Here is an 18,542-nt window from a genome sequence, read left to right on the forward strand (position 1 = left end):
AAGCAGGTCACCCATGCCAAAGTAATGACACTGTCGCACATGCCGACAAAATGAAGATAGACAGTATAGATAAAATTATCTGCCTGTTACAGCAAGTCAGAAGCAAGTGAGGTTTCATGATGGAGAGCCAGGAATAAAAAGGTTCATATGCAAACAACAAAAAAAGCCATGTAAAGGGAATGAGCCACATGGCGATATTGAGGTACAACTGACACAGCGCACAGTTAAATGGATGACATCACCACTGTTTATTAGCTAGATGTTTATGCTAAAATATATACGATGTGCACAATAACACTGTACTACTAAACATCATAAATGTCTTTGCAGAGAAGTATACACTGTATCAGGGTGAAAGACACACACACAGCCAAACTCCACCTTCCTCCATATACAGTTACACAATGTACAAAGCACACTATCAAAGTTATGCAGCACTTTTACTGTGATTGTGTGCTACTTGTGAATGAACAGTTTTTCATATATCCTGAAAAAGCATATAAACATTTTTTTATATCTTGGTTACCTCTTTTTGTAATGGATTTATCTTGCTGTGGATTTATCAGATTTATTGAACGTGGGTTGCATATTTTATTCATTGAACTGAATAAACACAGCTATGCACAGTGGCCCAGAGTGAGACAGAGTAATGCGAATGAAGACAATCAAATCCAAAGATATCGCCATAAGATGTGTACTTTCCTTTAAACTTCTTTGCATATGTTCTTAGCGCCATACATTGGGCAAATGCAGATGTGTAAGAATAATGATACAGAAGGGAGAAGATACATCTATGGGGTGACATGGAGGCAGGGACAAGTGCATTATCACTGAAGAAGGATAATGGTGGCTTATAACAATATGTTGCCAAAAGCTATACCTCAATTAGTGAACCAAAAACACTCAGGAACACGTAGCTAATGGCTGGATTTGAACACTTGAAATTATTCAAAAATATTGCTACACATTGGTGTATTAGCTCATCATGCCACAAAGGTATCAGTACTTCACTCCATTAATATAACACTATTGAATCACATTGACAATTTATTGAAGGAGTGATCAGAAAGAGTTAGCGACAGATGTAGAGAGAAATAGCAACAATATGTTTTGTGAGGTACTTTATATAGGAATATCTGCATAGAGTTTTACTCTTACCTATGAAATTATCATTAATCTGTCATGATTTGTGCAATAAATGTATTCCTACAGTACAAATAAGGGGTAGGAGAGTGCAATAAACATGACCACCTAATCAGGATAAGGTCAGCTTACTATGTCTACCTGAAGGGGCTGAATTTTTTTTTTTTAATAATATCTTACTGCACTATTCCAATACTATGTTAAGGATATGTGTTATATGTAAAGAAATACAGATGTTTGCAAGTAAATATATAATAGGAATATGAAATGTCTTAAATAATAAACTAGCCATACCTCTCAACTTCTTAAAGCAAGAAATCTGGACAAAGCCATAAATAAAAGTGGGACAAAAGTCCAAAAAAGGGACAATTTTCAAATATTACTCTCACAAACTTAGAAAGTTGCTAGAATAACAGGTTTTGCATTAGCATGGATTTTCTGAAGTGTATGAAGTCTATGACTCAAATGTCTGTCATTATTTTCTAACTTCAGTCTTTAATGATTTGACACAAATTTGCCAAAAACACAATTTTATAAACAATGGACCAAAAATTTGAGGCAAAAATCTGGACATTCTCCGAAAATCTATACAGTTGAGAAGTATGAAACTAACATACAGCTGTAATTGAACCTGTGACACTATGCAAAAACATAAGGCTACAAACAAGACAATTATCTCAAAACACCACATAGGAACTCCAAGTTTATTATACCCAGCACCCTAAGAATTGTTTTAACTAACTGCATCCCAGTACTGCCTTTAGTATGGCTTTACTGTATATTCTCATAGCATAGCAGATTTAAGCACATTTGTGCAATAGTAATGAGACCACTGCAGATTAAATTGAAATCTTAGCTTTTGCAATAAGAACTTTACTGTCACTCAGCATTGCCTCACTATATAAAACTCCTGGCAAATTCCATAAGTAATTTCTGGCCATGTGTGTTGTGCGTGAATCTATTTAATGACTAGGCTAAATGTGTGAAAAATGGGAGGATAGGACAATGGTGAAAATGGGGTTGGAAAGCAGTTGGTAGCACACAGGGAAAAGAATGCAGGAATTTGCATCAGGGTCATGGGAGAACACCAAAGGTATAGGTTCATAGGTAGGTACTAGGCTATTGGCCCAAGGGCCTATGTAAGCCTAGCCAACAAGGTTCCCTGGCTTACGCCACCCAAGAAAGTTATTTTCCTGTGCCACTGTTGAGCAGAGACACAGAAGTGATCCCCGGGGTGTATTTCCTATTTCAAAATCCACTCATCAAGATTTTTCTTGAAGAGTGCTAATGAAGAACTTTGCTTGACATAGATGGGTAGCCTGTTCCAGAGTATGGAAAGTCTCTTGGACAGAAATCTATCCCTCCAGCATGTCCTGTTTATTGTGGTGACAAGGTTTAGGTCCCTAGAGTGTGTAGCTTGGAGGGATTGGGATTTCTTTATGTCTAGCATGTCCAACAGGTCTGGGTTTGACATAGCTTTATATGTTAGGCAGAGATCACCTTGGAGTAGGCGATATGCTACAGAGTAAAGCTGGAGTTTTTTGAGGTGGTCAGTGTAGGGCATTTGTTTAAGGCCAGTAATCCTCTTTGTGAGTTACTTCTGTGGCCTTTTCAGCTGCTGCAGATGTCTTGTGACGTACATACCAAAAGGGGCATTGTACTCTATAATGGGTCTAATGAGTGTCAAGTAAAGGGGAACAATTACCTCTTTTTTCCTGGATGAGAACCTTTTATGATGAGGTGTGTCACGTAGAAGGACTTCCTGACTACTGTGGCAATGTGACTATCAAAGGAGAGACTACTGTCCACCTGGGTCCCAAGGTCTCTTATCACACATTCAGTGTTAATTAGATTTCTGCCAATGTGGTAGTTCATGGGTACAGAGTTTTTACCAAAGGGGATGACACTGCACTTTTTGGCATTGAGCTTGAGACCATGGTTCTGACACCAGGCATCTGTCTCAGCGAGGCCCTTCTGTAGGATGTTCACATCATTTGTGGACGTGACTATGGCTCCTAATTTGTGGTCATTTGTGAACTTTATTAGCTAGAGGACTTCTGTGTTAGCCTGTACTTCAGAGAAGTAGATACCAAACAGGAGAGGTCCCAGGACAGAATCCTATGGTACTCTACTTGTCACTGCTTTGAGGTCAGATTTGGAGTCTGCAACTTTTACAGTGTGGGTTCTGTCAGTGAGCCATTTGGCAACCCATCTTGTGATGTAGGGATTTATACCTAGTTTAGTGAGTTTAGCTATAATTCCAGAATGGGGGATGGTGTCGAAAGCCTTGGCGAGGTCAAGATAGGCTGTGTGAACCACCTTACCCTCATCTATGGCTTTGGTGACTGCCTCAAAGAAGTCGATCAGGTTCAGGAGGCATGATCTGCCTTTCACAAACCTGAACTGGGTGGGATCCAGAGTTTGGAGGTTACCAATGTCTTTGTTTATGAGTTCCATGATGATACGTTCCATGGCCTTGCAGACCAGGCTCTTCAGGCTAATGGGTCGATAGTTCCCAGGATCAGTGGTGGCTCCCCCTTTGTGGAGTGGGATAACTGTTGCTGTGTGCCATTCAGTGGGCACAAAGCCCAATGCGAGGCTATTATTGAACATGGTGCTTAAGTGGGGAGCCAGTTCGTTCCAAAGTTCGAGTAAAACGCAGTCTGGGATGTTGTCCGGTCCCATGGATGCTGTGTTTTTGGCTTTAGAGAGTGCAGCTTTTACCTGCGTAGCTGTGATTACAGGGACTCTGCATTCTTCCTGTATAGATATGGGCCCTTAAGTGGGTGAGAGGGGGGTAAAATTAGCACTGAACGTATCTGCCAGGATGTTAGCAATATCAATTGGTTCTGTAATTTTCTTGCCTTTGTGCTGTATCTCAGAGCAAATCTGGGTGTTGCCATCGAGATTCTTGACATAGCTATAGAATGATTTGTGGTTGTCCTTGGAATTACTGGCAATTTTGTTTTCATAGCTAGCTTTGGAGGATCTTATAAGGGATCTCAGCTTCTTACTGAGGCAGACCAGGGAGCTCCTCCACTCATGGGATTTTACTCTCTTTTGCAACAGTTTCTTCCTTCTGTTGTACAGTTTGTTTATGGCAGAGGACCACCAGATTGGCTTCCTTTTTTTGGAGGATAGCGTCTTGGTTCTGTTTGGGATAGCATGATCTATGCACTCATGTAAGTGATTACAGAGTGTATTTGTGTAGGATTCAGCAGTTGTAACTGTATTGTCCATCTGCATGGGTATCATGAAGTTCATCACTTCTGTCTTAAGAAGCATGAAGTTGGCTTTGGTGAATTTTTTTACTGTGGTTTCCTTAATGGGGGGTGGGGGCGGAATGTGGATATCAAGGGTGATTAGCTTATGGTCGGTTAGGAGCAATGAGGAGTTGACATCAGGTGTGGAACACCGGTCACTCATGTTGGTAATGACTAGGTCTAGGATATTGTTGCCCCTGGTGGGGGTGTGAATAAGTTGATCCAGGGCATTGGAGTTTATGAATTCCAGAAAGCGTTGAGCAAAGGAGTTGGTACACGAGTAGTTTTCCCAGTTAATGGTGGGGTAGTTGAAGTCACCCATTATTAGGGTGTTTGGTTGAATCCTAATATTTTCCAGTACATCACGAAAAGAGGAGTGGGAATCCTGGGGCATGGTGGGGGATCTGTAGCAAGCTACAATTTGGATTGCAGTTTTGCCCAGAGTTAGTTGCACTTGGATAACCTCGGATGCATTATGCTGAGCAACTAGCCTGGAGGTGTGGATATCCTTAATGAATATGGACACACCTCCATTTTTGGTGTTTCGGTCCAGGTTACATGGCCGAAAAGTGTGGTACTAGTTATAGCCTGGTAGTGCAGGGGTGCTCTCTGGAGCCTTGAACCAGGTCTCAGTCACTGCACAGTTATCGATGTTCTCCATTTTAAAGAGTGCCTCGAGTGAGTGCATTTTGAGATTTAGACTTCTATCATTGAGTAGCATTACCCTCAGTTTTTGCTTGCCTGTTCCTGTTATGGTGGTGAATTTGTTATTTCAACCTTGCCTAAAAAAGGCACTATAGGGGCAGCAAGAGCCTTAGCCAGTATTCAGAATCCCAGGGGCAACAGGTGCAGGCCATCTGTGGCAAAGCATCATGGTCTGTCGACCATGTCATCCCAAGCAGACAGATACTGGATCCCTTTAGAATGACACCAGAAGCTTAGCCAATTGTTGAAGTCAATCATTTTGTCCTTGTACTGCGGTATCATTCTGGGCGATGGCAGAATGCTACTCAGGTCTAGGGTCATACCTGCCTGGGCTATAAGATTTAAGAGCTCTTCCATGTTTCTTTTCATGTAGTCCAGGGAGGTAGATCTCCGGTAATTCACACCAGCATGGACGATGACAGAGTCATATTTATATTTGTTGTGGAGTAACCTGAGTGCATGGGTTATGTGGTGCATCCTGGCACTAGACAGACAGCTGACAGTAACCTTCTCCTTGTTTAGCCTGGTGAGTGGGACATCAGTGTGCCTGACTATAGAGTCACCTATACCTAGTGTGTTGGGTGCATTGTTTTGCCTTATTGGCTGTGGTTGAGTGGCACACTGAGTCTGTGGGCTATGTGTCATTTGGGTTGTGTTTGGGGATGGATGCTGCTTGCGTTTCTGCTTTGGAGGTCTCTGTTGCTTAGACAGATTATTATTGAGAGCCTCTGCGAATGTTTTTGTGTTACTATATGTGGATTTTGGTAGTGTAGATTTAATGAGACTATGTGATTAGTGTGGTGTGGTGCAAATGTTTACCTTCTCCTCATGACTGTCAAGTTAATTCTTGGTTGGAGAGAGCTTTACCTCCAGTTTGGCTAGATAAGTGCATCTCTCACAGGTTGCAGTGTTGGGTGATAGGAGGAGAGGGTTGTCTGTGTACATGAGGCAATTTCTACATTGCCTCAAGATGCCCAGATTCATCAGACAGACAGGAGAGAACACTGGGAGCTGACCCATGGACATGCCTGAATAAAAAACTATTTTCCTCTAGATACGTGAGGAAAGTGAGTACAAGAGGTGTTTTTCTCTAAGCAAGTGAGAAAAGTAAGTACAAAAACTGTTTTCCTCTAGGTAATGAGGAAGATTGAGTGCTATAGTAATTAGCAGCTTATTTAGTGCTTACAAGTTCTGAACAAGTGCTGAGTATGAATAAGCAAATTTAAGTGCTAAAACTAAGAATCTGTATCTGCTCTAGATGAGTTACAGGACAGAAACAAGTGCAAATGCAGGCTTTCAAATCAGAAAGTTGAAAGAGATGGAAGAGATTGCCCAAACGGCCTATAACTACAATTGCTGGGCCAGAACCACTCCTTATGTGGTAGACAGGTTACCTAGTGCTTACCACTCCCACTGACAAGCTAGAAGGCTTCCCTCCAACACAGAAAGGGTTGGGGGGCTCAGAAGCTTACATACAATCTTGGATACAGCAAATCTGCATTTGGAACACTAGTTACAGGAAAGGCAGGAAACAAGCTTAAAGTTGTTTTTTTTTTTTACAGAAAAGTAGCAAAAACAGTAGTAAAAACAATTCACATGCAGTGCAAGCTAGCACACTTGAGTATGTAGCAATATTAGACCAAACACAGTTTAAAAAATGCAATTAAATTAAAAAGGACTAAAAGCAAGTGCAGAAAGAGTGTATTAGGTAGAATGTGGTAAAGAGATGGGACTGGGGGAGTGTTCAAGATCAAGTCTACAGTGGGGCGGGCAACTGCAAAAGACACCAAATTTAAACTACAAACCAAAAATAAGGAGGGTGGTTGAGACAAAACAGTTTCAACAGAGATCTAAGCAACAACTAACAGTACAAACTCTAAAACCCAAAAAAATATACTCAGCTCTGTATATTTGCAGATCAGTCTCTCAGAACAGTGAGACAACAGCTTCCACAGAGATCTAAGCAACAACTAACAGTACAAACTTTAAAACCCCAAAAATATACTCAGCTCTGTATATTTGCAGATTAGTCTCTTAGAACACTGAAACAACAGTTTCAACAGAGATCTAAGCAACAATTAACAAACTCTATAACCAAAAAAAATCTACTTCTATTTACTTCTTCACACCATATATGTACAATACTGCACACAATTTCATGACTTGGCAGAGTCATCACAACAGTGATGGGTGACAACAGCAACAGAATAATGCTGCATGGCTAATTAGACTTAATAAATTTTTGTCAGGATAACACATAGGCAAATTAGAGAGCTGTGTACGGGGTGTAATTTTTTTTGCTGGATGAATGCCCATATTTTGGGGGGGGGGGTGTTGGGAAAGGTACTTAGGAATTAAGAGGTCAGGTGGGTAGGGCAGGTTTTGAGTCATCTGCAGACATACATGATATATAAGACAGATAGGGATGGTGATGGAGACATAAGGTGGGGGACGCCATGATTGGAGATAGGTAGGGGACATCAGACGTGCACCCAAGTCCAGAATGAGAACAGTGAGAATCTAGTCCTTTCCCTTAGAACTGTCATCACTGTCTCCTGCTGTAGCTCCCTGGGGCAGTACTGGTCATGACATTGTTGTATCATTTTCAGTCCTACCGATATGTGTACCAATCCCCCATTCCATTATATCCTCCACCAGCCCTGGCAGCTCCTGCGAGGTAACAAAATAACCAGCTCCATTATTACTGCTTCCAGAGGGTACTACTACATCAGTAGCTGGGGCAGAGCTACCTGACACAGTTGCAGCAGATAGGCCAGGGTTTGTGGAAGAAACACTGACAGGTTGTGACCTAGAAGTGTTGAGTGCATTTGGTGCCATCTGTGGAGATATGGTAGGCCGAGCCACAGCAGTTGGTGTACCTCTCTGTGTTGTTCATGGTTAATTGTCATCAGAAAATTATGCATACAGCAGATTTTTAATAAATAATAGCCTTCCCCCAAAAAAAGAAATAGAGAGAAAGGAAGGGAAAGACAAATAAAAAGAGATGATTAGACACATGGCATGTCAAATTATCTATATTTTAAACAAATTTGAACTGGCAATACATAATTATAATAAGATGGAAAGGAATTTGTGTGTCAATAAATAAACACGTCACTATTCTGATATAAAAACAACTGCTTTTGTTTCACTAAGATTTATTTGTTCATTATTTGTTTACCAGGAAAGTCTGACTTGGAGCAAGTAAATGTTCAGCAGAAGCCTGGGGAGAAACCCTCCAGATACATGTCTTTGCAATGTGAGAGAGAAGCAGAGCACCCGTAGGAAACCCACACAAATTCAGGGAGGATATGCAGACTCCACACAGAATGCACCCCAGCCAAGAATCAAACAAGACAACTTCTTGCTGTAAGGTGACAATACAAACCACTGCACCATTGCACCATCCATGTGATGACGGATTGAAGTTATGCATTCCAAATTAATAATTGCAGTTACCATATTGTAGTTCTTTCTGACAGACAGCTATTATGATCTTATAAATAATTATCAATCAGAAAAATATATTGTACTTCTGGGCACTGAATCCACACACAATAAAGCTGGTATTGCAATCACCTAATGCAAGAACCAAGAGTTATTGGTGAAAACATGCTTGCTTGAGATGAAAGATGAAGTATGTCAGCTCGAGATGCTAGGGCTTGAGGGAATGAAAATAACATTATGGCTTGAATTATTACATGAATCGTACTTACCCCATGCACATCTATGGTGAATTAATCTCTCCTGGTATGCATGATGGTTTTCAGATATCTCCTCTGCAGCTGTGCAGCACAAAAAGAAAATAAATACATACAAAAGCATAACAAGTAACTGTGTTAGCTGGCTAGATAATTACTGTCTTATCAAAGACAGGTTATGGGTCACTATACTTACACAAATGGGGGTGTTCCCAGCCCAAAATTCAACCTCCTATATTCTTAGTAGGCCCTGCTTGCACGTTTTAACACCACTATTTTGGTGAAAACATTGTTCCAATTGTATGGAATGCCAGCTGCAGTGGAGACAGCTTTTGCTAAGCTATTCCAAGCCTCAGCCTTATACTGAGAACTGGTATAATCCCCCTGCAGCGGTCTACAGATGCAGTACTTCATCAGTAGTGGCACAAATAGCTGGGAGTCCACAATGCCCCACCTCTGTGCTCTAAATTTAACATCATTCTCTCCATCACCAGCCATGTCTGTAAAAGTCAAGCTAACAAAATACATCTGAATTGACACCTATTTCAGATCTTGTGTGTTATTGATATTGCACAAAGATGCATAGCCTTTCCAACTACATTTGCATGATTGTAAGCAGATGGACCCTTTGGCAGACACATTGACACTGCCTACACGGGATAGCAGTAAAGGTGGGAGACATGGCATTGAGTTGTGCCATATGTGATGTTCCACCCATTATGGCAGAATTCTTACATATTGTCATGTTGAGGATTACAGGCATGTACTCACAGCATATTAAACAGTTTTAGAATATTATTTTAACAGCTCATAATTGAACACATGGGTTAAATGATGCAAAAATTGCAACTTAGTGTAATAACTGACATTGTCACAGAAAAACTATGTTTCCTGTATGGAAATTTGACATATGATTTCTGCATGAATCGAGATACCTTTCAGAGAGGTCTTTGCGTGTGTGGTTGTAAATATATCTTGGAATGCATTCCAATGTAAAAGTAAAATTTTCTGAAGCAATTATAGCTCATATGGATGCAGATGAATGGTATAATTAATAAAGGTCAGTTTATGTTACATACATACATACTTCACAAGACATAAGGGTCCTAAACACACATTTGGGGTATGACAAGTCATGATGATTATAACAAAATTATTGTGCCCATCATACATATGCAAGTGAATTTGATATGAAATATAATCATAGCCCTGTATAGGGAAGTGGACACACATTAGGTTGTGTTTATGTTTAAAACATTAATCATATATGCTAAATAGCATATGTTCATTATGCAAGGACTACCGATACATACTGCTAGACATTGGTTTAACATTATCAATTTTCTGTAATGTTATAGTCCTATTCAAAAGAATTATGAGAAATGGGCTTTATACATCCTTTGTAAAATGCATCGTGTAACTGGATTCCAAACCATAGTTGATTGTATCATTTACCTAAAGTCACTGGGCCGGATTCACGATGGCTTGCACGGAGTCTAAGAGTAGAGTAAGACTCCATACAGCCATGATGTTCAACGAGTGATCCAGGAACAGCCTGCAGGGGCGTGCAAGAGAGCTCCTAAAATGGCTCTTACACGGACAGGGCTGGAATATGCAAGTTACCTCAACTGCAGGCAAAAGGCATGCAAATGAGGTAGATTTGCGATTCAGGAAACCCGAACATGTTCGAGTAAGAGCAGTGTTATTTGCAGAAATGTACTCAGTTGACAACTGAGTACCATTCTGCAAATAGCAAAACGGAGCCGTGACAGCTCCAAATAAAGGTTGCATCCAGTGCAGGAAGCATGTCAATGGCCAAATATATGACCATTGGAAATGTTTCCTGATGCAATATGAAAAAAAAAAATTTTTTTTCTCCGATTTCCGATGTTTAAGCGTAGCGCAGCGCCATGCAAACGGGCTGCGCTCTAAAACCCAGAAAACTAAAAATTAAAAGCCACAAATGTGGATCTTATTTAAATTGTTAATGTACAATGCAAGTGAATGGCAGGCTGAAGACAACATGGCCACCGAGTAGAGGTTGCTAAGGGGGGAAGCTCAGTCTAAGAGATGTAACCAAGCATTAGTAGGCAAGCCTATGTAAATGAGAGTTAGGATAGTGAATCGCAAGTTTACATAGCAAATGAGCACAGTCAGTGGAGTGTAGGAGTAGGATAAGGGGAGTAACAGAGTAGAAGATATGTGACATCACGAGGGGGGTATGTATGAAAGAAGTGAAGCTCATTGGAGCAGAGTGGCATGTGTCAGCTGTCATTTACACATTATGGAAAGAGGTGTGTCAACAAGTAGGCTAGGGAAAGGCAAGAAATGGAAGGTGTATGCCGTGGATAACACCAAAGTTTCTTGCTCAGCGGGTATGTGCTTGTGTGCGCGCCTGTAAACTTGAGTAAGACAGAGTGCACGTGTGTAAGCGTGAGTGCGCGCGTTTAAGCCAGAGTAAGCATGTATAAGGCTGTTTAAAGAGTTGTAAGCGCGTTTGCGCTGGTGTGCACATGTTTTAATCCAAATAAGCAAGTTTTAGTCCGTGTAAGCATGTGTGCGTGCCTGTTAGCTGCTGTGCGCGTGTTTGAGCTTCTGTGTGCGGCGCTCCCCCCTGAGGAAACAGAAAGGAAAAATTAAGCACAACAAATAGTAGGAAGCTACCAGGGAGTACTAGCAGAGCTAGCAGGTGAAAACAATCAGAATCAGGCAATTAAGCAGGCAGTACACTAGCCCAGCCCAGCCTAGCACTTAAAACTCTGCAAACAACAGTCCATTATGTTTCTCACAACAGACACTGCAGTAAGCTAATAGAAGTGAAAACTGAAAAAGCTTTACTGAGACAAAGAAATGTTAGGGGCTGCCATTGCTGTTATAAGGTGACATATGCAACATGCTGAGGGTGGTGACAATGGAAGTGCTGCTGGACACCCCACAGTGAGGAGACAGAGAAGAGTGTACAGGCTCAGGGTAACCTACCAGGGGCTACATGAGCTGGAGATAGTGGAGCGCTATAGAGTGGACAGAGACCTCCTGCAGCAAATTGTTGAGCTGTGCAGGCCACGCCTCACACACAGAACCAACAGAGGGGAACCCATCCCAGTGGAAACCAAGATATGTGTTGGTCTAAGAATATTAGCAACAGGTACCTTCCAGAGACCAACTGGTGATATGATGGGGATATCTCAGGCATCAGCATCCAGGGTACTGCACCAGTTCCTGGATGCCATGTCAGCACATGTTGGTGATCATGTATATTTCCCCAATTCCCGTGAGGTATTGGCTAGCAATATGCGTCTCTTCCACCAAATAGCGGAATACCCTGAGGTAGTGGGTGCAAAGACTGCATGCACATACGCATCAAAGCACCAGCCAGCGAGTGGGGTAGGGTCTACTTCAACCGCAAGGGCTTCCCCTCCATCAACTGCCAGGTCATGTGTGATGCCCAGGGCATAATACTGAATGTGTGTGCAGGCTGCCCTGGAAGCTACCATGATTCCCATATCTGGCATCTGATGCAGCTGTACCAGACATTTTCCAATGGGGACATCCCACATGGTCACCTAGTGGGGGATTCTGGCTATGCACTGGAGCCGTGGCTGATGACACCCATCAGAAACGCACACACACCTGAACAGGAACGCTATAATGAGGCACACACACAAACATGTAATGTAATAGAGCATGTGTTTGGGCTGCTCAAGTCACGGTTCCGGTGCCTGGACACATCTGGTGAAGCCTTGCAGTACTCATCAACTACATGTACCCAAATTGTCATGGTATGTGCTATGCTACATAATATGATCCTGCAAAAACAGCTGCAGCAGGACAGCATAGGCCTGGGCCAAACAGCCCCCCACCATTGCCAAGGCCATCACAGGCAAAGTGTGACTCGGAGGAGGAACAACCTGAGCCTGCCCCAGTAGGCAGAAGGAGGTGTGCCCAGTATGCTTTGGCCTTGGCAAAGAGGCAATGCATAGCACATACACTGGCTCAGTAGGAACTCTGGAAATGATACCTCTCTCTGACTCGCACATATAGTAAAAGGGATGCGTAAGTTGACACTACCTGCTTTCAAACATGTACAGGGAGTGTAGTATGTGCATCTGACATAGGCAGCCCTACAGCACCACCTAAGGCATGATTGCCATGTGTTAAGCAGCATTTACCACCATGTAGTATATGCAAACAAAATAGCACACATCAACTAGCATAACTGTGATCAATGTTGAGTAATATTGGGCAACGTCCAGCAATGCTGGTGAAAATTGAGCAATGTCAGACATGCCTGGTCTAAGTAGGGCATAGCTGAACAAAAGCCAACATGCTCATATTTGCTTAACTGGCCCTTAAGCAGTCTGGTCTGCTCAGTATGAAAATATAAAGCAGTGATGGGCCTCGAACCCAGGATACTGTGCACTATAGTCAAAGTACTGAACCACTAAACCATGACAGTATTGCATTGGTCAGCCTGTATGAAGAAATGTTGATAAGTCTGTGCAAAGTATCTCATGGAAACCCTGCAGGCACAACATACTCCCTGTCAAGTTATGACACAAAGGTGAGTCCTGCAGTAAGAGCAGAACCTGACTTCCAGCACACACAGTATAAATGTTAATATTGGTCATGTTCACACACATCAACAAATGCAGTGGACCTCAAATAGCAACATACTGAAAGGTCACACTGGGCATGCTCAAACACTTGAACAAATGAGACAAATGTCAGGCAACAAAACACGGAAAGCCTGAACTGGGCATGCTCACACACTTAAGCCATGTCTGAGTACAGCAGTGGGCCACGCATATCTGGCAGTTGCATGTGTCAACCCAGGAACCTGTCACTATCCAGCAATCTGCCCTGTGCACACAGTTATATGACAACAGACACATCTATAATATAGTGAAACCCTGTCATAATCAAATATGTTCTGCAGATACCAAAGTTGTTCATAGAAACTGGTAAAGCAAAGACGATAAAGACCTGCAAACAGTATCAGCAATAAACATTGTGCACCCTGAACATTAGCAAAGGTTCAGAGGTTGATACTAGGCTTTCTGCCCTAGGGCATGTACAAGCCTAGCCAGAGTGTGTTTAGCATTCGCAACCCTGTCAGATTACTACACTGTGTGTGTGAATAGTAGGTCACACAAGATAGCCCATGTACGTTTAGGCTAGTGTGCCTCTGTCTAGCAGGGACACAGAAGATATCCCAGGGGTAAACATACGATCACCCATACAGTCATCAAGATGTCTCCTGTAGGTGGTCAGTGGGGGGCGCTGCCTATGTGAAACTAGGATTACAATCTGGAGTGAGTGGAGCCTCTGGGAAAAGAATCTGTCCCTCCAGCATGTCCTATTAACAACTGTGCTGAGGTATACATCCCTGGAGTGTGTAGCTCCAAGGGAGTCGGATATCCTGAGGTGCACTGCTATAGTGTCACCCTGTGCATCAGCACCATGTTAGCCTGTTCCTCCGTCAATGTTACAGATGACAGGAGGCAACACAGGTATCATCATATGCACAGGGCATTTTGTTGTTTGCCAGAGCCTGACATTGACCCATCCAATCGACATGTCTGTGTGTGTGTGTGTGTGTGTGTGTGTGTGTGTGTGTGTGTGTGTGTGTGTGTGTGTGTGTGTGTGTGAGGGACAACAGTACAGCATGGGCCAATGTTGATGTAATGTGTGTGTGTATGTGTGAGCCCTAGTTGTTTGGTTAATGTGTGTGTGTCTGCATGCACACAGCTCCACCATGTGGCTGACATATACAGTAGTTTGTGGGACAGCCACAGACTGTACCTGCTAGGCTGTACAGATCACTGTCTCTGGCCATGGACACAGTACCTGTGCCTGGCAGGGGTGCTACGGACAGTATCGGGTACCAACCCTGACTGGGTACTGTCATCAGAGGCAGAGGTATGACGACTGGACCCATGTCCCTGCTGGGACTGGCCAGAGCTACGTGCACGTGGTCTACTGGGATGGTCAATGGACAGGCCAGCCCCAGCATTGCTGGGGCTGGTACTGCCACTAGGGGAGCGACTGCGAACTGTGGGCTATCTGCGTCCACTGCCAGCTGTTGCTGTTGCTGGCATGCGTCCGTGTCGACGTCGCAACTGTTCCACACGGTCCTGGCTCATGGAAGACATATTGTGGAGGGCATCTAATGTCTCCCCCCAACGTCTATCAATGACCTCGGTGTAAGTCCAGATGGCACCGGCAAGGTCATGGATGCTGTCATTGATAGCGGTGTAGTGTGCCCTCTGCACCCTAAGTCCCTGCCTGGTGTACCGTTCCATACATGCCTGAGCCTGCATTACAGCCCAGAACATACTGGACATCGTAAGACCTGTGAGGGCACGCCTGCCAGGGGCAATAAGACCAGCGGTGCTCCCCCGAGAACCCCTGGACCTCCGCCTATGTGGTACCATTACAGGAATATGGCTATGGCTGCTGTGAGGGGATGCAAGTGCCATGGGTACCAAACTCTCCTGGTCAATGCCAACTGTACGCTGTCCCTCGCCTATGGCCAATGGTGGTGAGGGATGTATTGACAGTATGAGTGTGCACATAGATGGGGTTGAACGCTGTGTACTGTCGATCGGCAGACCAACAACGGACCCTGTCAAACCTTCCTGTGCCAAAATACATGTCTCATCATCACCACTATTCGTGGCAGTGGCTTCAGGTTCCCTGCTGCTTTTGCCAACCCCTAACTCAGCACCTGTGAGAGGAAGACAGGAAACACATGTTACGGTCTGCAATTGAACACATGCACACATGAACACATGCACACATGCACACATGCACACATGAACACATGAACACTAATACACTCCTCACTACAGCACATACATGCACACACCAGCAATCCAACACATACTCTATAGTGGGTGAAGGTGGGTGTCAGTATCACAAGGTAAACAGTCACCACACACGTGTCAGCATGCAGAATATGTGTTGCACAAGACCATGCAGTGCAAGTGTAGATGCCCCTATTTAATGGCAGTATACATGGCTTTGATGCAACTGTGTAGTTGTTCAGTGATTGGCTACACCCTGGAACACAATGTGTACATGGACACAACTTTGCTGTGCAGGTATTATCAGCTCTGCAATGCCCTGTGCACCATCACTCACAAGTATACATGCCATGGCTGCATGTTTTATCTGTGTGACACATAGATATCCATGTCTGTGTACAGTGTCTGTGTCCATAGCAAATAATAGTGGGCACGGGTGTAGCACATGCATGCTATGTACACACACGGGATGTGTGGTGCATGTTGACTTGAAGGAATCCCAATGCTCGACATGGCCAGTGTACAGTGGTTATGGTGAGTGTGGGACATATTGCAGATATGTCGGTGCCAGACATGGCATGGCATGCTACACAACTGCAACGTTAAACACCACACATACCCAATGTGTGTCAAGTGACCTATACACCCACTAGCATTTCAGGACATATATGTGACACTTTGGATGGCGACTGCTGTGCATATTGTGTATACTGGCATATGTAAGCACACACACAACATGCTATGCTTATTGTGTATAGGTGCATATGTTTGTACACACACACAACATTGAGGTGCAAAGCAATGACTGCTATGAGTAGTACTGTGGTCACTGTAACTGGATGGGGTGTAGTACCCTGTGCCATCATCAACATGCATCTTGTGGTCACTCACAGCTACTAATGTGTGCAAGACCACCACCTGAACTGCAGTGCCATGGCTACGTTCACAATTACACAGCCACCTTGTACATGGGTGTGTGAGGTGCCCAATAGGGAGCATTGCCTAACATGACTGTATTATGTGTTGCAGAGTGTTGCATAGCCCCATGATAGGCCTCTACCCCTGAAGTACATCATATGTGTGTGCATGACATGTGGGATACTAAAGTGTGACCTTGCAGCGGGTGTGTGGTAATGCCAAATGTAGCATGTTTTCGTGTACTGCGTATGATAAACGTGTTCTGTTGTGTGCAGCTGTAGCAGCTATGCATATCCAATGTGCAGTACAGTGTTGCCACAATTGTGTCTGCTGCACTGTGCATTGCATGTGATTGAGGCAGCTACTGACTTTACTGAGATGTCTCACAGCAAACATGCACAGCATGCATTATGCGTAGGTGTGTTACGTGTACTTGGCCTACACCTCACCTATGACATGCACATTTCATTACCAATATTAAAGTGTTAACACACTCACCAGCATGTATTGTCTGCCCTGCTGTCACACCAGAGGGACCTACAAGAATATGACACAGTTTGTCAGTGACCACAACTGTGGCATTGCTACTGTGAGTGTGTTAAACAACAGTGGAACAACAGTCAACAGTCACAGGTGTACGGATACTATTCCAAATATCAGTATTGCACACGATAGGCTGCACAACTGCTAAACACACAGTACACATCTCACATATGCATATTCTAACAATACAGGTAATGGTAGTCTACAGCTAGGGCATATTACCTGCACGCTCCATGTCGTCCTGCTGGGTGGCTCCGGCCTCCATGATGACACATGTGTGATGCTGTTGCTGCTGTAGGCCAGGAGCCACCATGCTTAGGAGCAGCTCCTCCACTCTGGTGAGGGAGGGATGTATGGCCACCCCACCACCTGTGGCAAGCTGTTGCCTATGGATATCAGACGCACGCCTCCGGACATGTCTAATTAAATCACTGCAGTGATGGCATACCTGCTCATATGCCCGGTTATGCATGCCTATGTCATTTACCCGGCGAACAAGGTCTTGCCACAGTGCAGTACGCTCATGCTGGTGCTGGCTGGCCCTGGAAAAAGCAGGTTATAGTGCTGCACCAGGCTGTTCTGTATTTACTGCTCCTCCGCAGCTGTATACGATGGATTAAGTTGATGAGCCATAACCCTGGAAGACAATTAAATGATATGTGTGAGCAAGTCATGTGGCACACTTAACATTATGAAGTACAGATATCACTTAACTGCCATATATAGCATCTATCTGTCTGTCAGAGTATACACACGTTCAATACCACATGTCAGTGCACAGCCCACAACTGGCTGACAGTGCCTGCCACACTCCATATAACAAACTAGTATACACCAGTAGTCGGCACACTGTTTGGGATACAATGCACAACCTCACCCCGGGGGTATATATCAAGTTAATGCATGAAGAAATATGTCATCTAATGCAATGAATATAATGTACATTTACAGTATTACCAGTAAACCTCCCCTAGTCTTTGATGCCATACCCCTACCTAACAAATGTGCACGGTTGTTAATATAGCTGGCATACTGCTGTAACAGAGTATACATGTTGCTAGGTACACACACATACCCTGTAACACACATGTGATTGTGGGCATGGTACATGCATCATTACACACACATCAGACATACATGCAACACACAAATGTATGCCGACACAGATGAGCATTAACTCTGTACCTTATAGTACTGTTTGCCCCTACTTACAGATACCTATGCCTGAGGTATGTTATCTGTGCAGACTACAGGAAACACACAAGACAGTGTTACCAGGGACTGTGAACATACACCATACTGTGCTGTTTAGACCTACAGCTTCTGGTAGTACAACAGTTCATATGTGAGCTGGATTCACCAGCAGTACCACTTACTGAGCATACATGTATTACTTCAGTCTACAATAGGACACCACAGTCGTACACAAGGAACTATGTCACAACATATGCCATCCTACTATG

This window comes from Protopterus annectens, chromosome 8.part0 (assembly GCF_019279795.1).
Source record: "Protopterus annectens isolate FY-2018-M chromosome 8.part0, PAN1.0, whole genome shotgun sequence".
Lineage (NCBI taxonomy): Eukaryota > Metazoa > Chordata > Ceratodontiformes > Protopteridae > Protopterus > Protopterus annectens.